Raw genomic sequence first — 5,020 nt, 5'->3', positions numbered from 1 at the left:
AATAAATAACCTGTGCTCTAAGGCTGCATTGGAAGAGAAGAGTCAGAGGCCTCCGGAGGTGTAGAGCAGCCCAGGTCACCATGTGGAAAAACTTTTGAGGTCACTGGTATCCCTAGGCAAATTAAGGGCTATTATTTGTTCTCACAGCCCTACCCCCACCCCAGGTCTGTATGCTGAACCTTGCTGGTGAGCTTCCCAGCCATCTGACGTCCCTCTCCATCTGCCAAGAGTCCCCTAATACCCAACAGCTAGCTATACTTCTTCAGCCAGGTGAGCACGGTCCTCCTTAAGCCCACCCTGCACTCGCCCTGCCCCCTGCTCAGTCCAACAGCCCACCCTTGATTCTAGCCCCCTCTCTAGCCCTCTAGTTGTCAAAGGACATTCCTACCCCAAGCCCCACCTGAGTTCCTTTTTTCCAAACAGCCTGCCTTTTTCAGTTATCCCATTTCTCCCAAAAGGCTACCAGAGGGGCACATAGTAGGGACACAGAGCCCAAGAGCTCCATCTTAAACATTAACCCTGAAAGAGCAACGGTGGGACACAGAAACAGCCCCCGTGCATGGAAATTACAAACCCCTCCATCTTCAAACTCAAGACAGGTTATTAGGGAAAGGGCTGATAGAGCTCTGGGCTGTTTCTCTGTCCATCTCCCAAAGCTTCGAGGCCAGGGTCTTTTCGGGAACAAAAGTCACTAGTCAGAACATTCCAGCACTGAATTTTGGAATAATATAGGCCTCGTCTGCTCAAATAAATTAACATTCTCTTCTGAGCTGACTCATTACCTGGAATGCAAAGTGTGCATGCCAACTTGGATGGAGACAGGATGCTGAAAGGGATGTGTGCAACTTATCCGAACCGCAGGTGCCCCAGCCTGGTTTGGAAAGAAACACAAGGAGATGGGGAACTGGCTCAGTGGTTAAGAGCACTTACTGCTCTTGCAGAGGACCAAGTCCCAGGGAATCTGATGCCTCTCCTGACCTCCTCAGACTCATGCACATACACACACTCAGGTACATACACAACGTGAATTGATAATCTTAAATAAAACAGAAAAGGGACATTGAGGAATATTAATATTCTGTCTTTATAGACCAGGCTTCTGTCCATTCTATAGGCTGCATTATAAGAAACTAAATCAATTATCTCCCAGATGCCTCCCTGACGTTTGCTCATTACAACTCGGATGCTTTCTGAAGTGTAAGAAACTTTCGGAGAAAGTTGTGACACTTATGAGAGCTGCGGTTGGTAGATGCAGACACTTTGAAGTGGTCAGGGGTGGTGGGTGGGGGTTTCCTACCATTCAGTTCCTCCTTCTGTCCTTTGTAATTTAAAATTAATATATTTTGGCAATTTATATATGTGTGTGTGTGTGTGTGTGTTTATTTTGTTCACATCCCCTCTGAACCCCTTCCTTTTTCCAACTAGGCCCCCTTCTACCTTCACCCACGTCTGTGTCTGTCCCCTTGCATTTAACATTGTCTATGCAATATTGCCAGTTGCATTTAAACAGATCTGGAGGTGCACTGATGTATCTCTTTCCTTTTGTATCAAGTTTGTCTTTGGAAACCGAAGCCACAGCAGCGATGGTGCTGAAGGGATCATGTGATGTTGGGCTTTTCCTTGTACAGAATTCCTATCCTCAAGTTCAAGTGTGAAATCCTTTCAATAAAGCTCGTATCAGGCAAAGGAAAATGATGAAAGCTGGTATTTTAAATTAAATGTGTAGCATTTCCTCCCATGGGAGTCTTTAAGGGCACTCAGAACACATCTACAACAAATGGCTTAGGAGGCAGAAGGTCCTGGTCCCTATGGGAATGCAGAGAGAGCTATCTTAAGGACCTTTTGTAGTTCAACACACAGTCTGTTGTGATCTTCATCCTAGCTAACCCTTTGTTAAAAAGAGAAAGTTGCAAACCGTTCCACTTCCAATAGAATATCTCAGATAATTCCTGAATATCTTCCCAGAGGGACGACTTTAGAAAACCTGTGGTTCTGTAAGTTAGGTGAACCCTTGAATGGTACAGACAATAACAAGTTTCAGAACTGAGCTAATGTGCAGAGCCGAGAAACTACGCACTACCATGGTGCAACAGCGCCACCTAGAGGTCAAATGCTGAGGCACTGGACATGACAAAAAATTGGGCAAGCTATTTTACCGCCCAAACCAGCACCCTAGCAAAGCCAGGGTGTGAGGCAGTTCACACGTGCAAAGGCTGTTCTCCAACATGGCCATGCTGAGAAAAGGCTAGTCAAATAAGGCCATCCCATCATTACCTACAAGAATTGGTACCGAACTACCCAACCAAGAAACCAGCTTGCTTCGGTCAAGATACTTGGAAAATCGTATTAAAAGATCTGTTCCAGATCGGGAATGTAATACAAAGTTAGAGAGCAAGCATTCGCCTTCCTGAGCCTGTTACCCTCACCCTGGCACTAAAAATAAAAGACAAATTCCTACCCCACCGAAATGTTTCACTGTGGCCTTGTGCGCTGTTCACACCCCGGTTTATAGGTTATCTCCTAAAAGGTCAAATAGACATGAAATATGCACCAAGATAAGCAGGTTGCTTATGGGTTTCCTCAGATCCTTTGGTGTCTGACTGTAAAAAGTCCATCTCCCACAAGTGATAACGAGGTGCGTGCTTCCAGCTCTAATCGTAGAATCATTTTCTGCCCTTGAAAAAACCCTCCCTCCTAACCCAGCAAGGTCAAGAGTTAGTGCCAGGATTGAGACTCCAAACAAGAGTTCCAATTCTAACCCCACTTCAACTTACCTTCTCTGTGCTTCAGCTTCCCCATCTGCACAACAGAAATGGAGTGGCTATAGCACATTCTGAAGACTGCAATGTAAACCACCCAAGACAGTTGATACTAGTTGTTCCTCACGTCCTCGGGTGTCTTGAGGCAGCTCAGGGAAGCTGTCTTAAGAGAAATACACCAGCATTCGGGAGGCATAGGCAAGCAGATCTCTGTGCATTCAAGACAAGCTGGTCTGAGCCAAACAAGGACAAAGAACCTCGCCAAAGTCTATGAATCACAGTGCTTTTCCCAATACAGTTTGAGAACGATGATGCTATCTTTTAAATCATGTTTCTCTGTACAAGTACAAAGCTCAAGTGTAAAATCAAGCCACAAATGATCTTGATATATATGCACACGTGTGTGTGCAAAACACACGTATATCTTGTATACATTTATAACCTGTATCTCTTTATGCAAAATACATCTATAACACGTTTATTTATAGTCTGTGTATGACCATGCATTTATATCTGTGGGCACCTATGAATGTGGGCCATAGACAAGCTTTGAGAACTAGCTAACATCCTCACTACAGAGGGGCTTAGCCAACCTTCCCAGCCCTGAGGTACTGTGGATAAACTCCCACCAGGCACACACATTCGGAGTAAACCTTCCTGAATATTTTCCTTTCCACACTTATTTTTCACTCTTTCCACTTGTTTTGTTTTCTCGAGATCGGATTTCTCTGTGTAGCCCTGGCCATCTTGGAACTCACTCTGTAGACCAGGCTAGCCTTGAACTCTGAGACCCCACCCCCAACCCCCCTCCTCTGTCTCCCCATCTGCTAGGATTGAAGGCATGTGCCACCACACTCAGCTTTTTGCCTTTCCTAATCCCTGCACTTATTTTGTAAGGGTACGATTTCGCACACTGAACTCCTCAGAAATGTGTTTTTTTTTTTTTTTCTTTTCTTTTTTTTCGGAGATGGGGACCGAACCCAGGGCCTTGCGCTTGCTAGGCAAGCGCTCTACCACTGAGCTAAATCCCCAACCCCCAGAAATGTGTTCTTTTTGTAAGATAGGGTCTGCACTCTGTGACTCAGGCTGACCTAGGACTGTGTGCTGGTTCTATGTACTATGCTTCAAACAAATTGATTTCCTGCCTCTGGAGCTTGGCATTATACTTGGGTTTTGGCTTTGGTTGCATTTCTCTTTAAAAGCTATCTCACAGTCGCTGGCTTAAGTGGCCCTTCTACACTGACCCTGAGTAGTTACGGCCACCGGCCACCAGCGCATGTCACAACAGCTGTGCCATGCAAATCTTGAAGCAGCATCCCCAAGCCTGGGTCTGAGGCAGGAGGCAGGTTAGGAGTACAGGTGTCAGACTGGAATACATGCCCTCCTCAGCCACCAATCACATCCGATGCTTGGCCACCTCGGTTTACCCATGGCACAGCTTTACAGCTGTTGCTTCAGCCTGAGAACTCCCTTGGCTTAGAGTTCAAGGCACACACCAGCCTATCTGCAGCTCTCAACAAGGCTCTCCCCAGCCCACCTGGTTTCACTGTGTGAAGACTTAGAGGGAACGGTTAGGTACATTTGATAGATCCTTTCCAAACAGCTTGTTTTGGAGTTTCACTTCTAAAGTCGTCCAATTCTGAAATGAAACAATCCTTCAAACAATGCCTCCTCTGGTTAATGAATAGTTCTTCCATCAGTTTAGCTCAACCTAATGTAAACACTGAAATCCAAAGGTTAATAGTGAGTACCTGAGAAACTTGGTACCATGGTTTCTGGGGCTCTTTTAGAGGATAGGGGTAGGGACAACCATGAACTACAGTGTATGTGTGGAGGAGGTCAGAAGACAACTTTCAGGAGTCTGCTCTTGCCTCCAACCATGTGGATCCTAGGGCTTGAACTCAGGTCACCAGGCTTGGTGACAAGCACTTTCACCAACTGAGCCAGCCAACCCACCATGGTCTACTGTTCTACCTCACCTCAGCTTCCTTACTCTTCTTCCCGGATGCAATGTACAAGCATTGCCAGGCTCTGGATGCTCCTCACCACCAGTGAGGTGTGTTAACAGGAAACCGCAAATCCAAACCTGTTCTCACCTGAGTCCACACCTCCCACTCCACTGCAGAAATGGGCCGTGAAAGTGACCTCAGGACAAAAGCAGACATGCTAAACAGAAACAATGGTGGCTGTACACAGCAGCAAAGGGCAGGTGAATAGTGAGAGAAGAACCACAAGCACTCATACATCACACAAAAACTGAC

The sequence above is a fragment of the Rattus norvegicus genome, chromosome 5 (assembly GCF_021556685.1).
Source record: "Rattus norvegicus strain SHRSP/BbbUtx chromosome 5, alternate assembly SHRSP_T2T, whole genome shotgun sequence".
Classification (NCBI taxonomy): Eukaryota; Metazoa; Chordata; class Mammalia; order Rodentia; family Muridae; genus Rattus; species Rattus norvegicus.
This window is presented reverse-complemented; position numbering follows the sequence as displayed.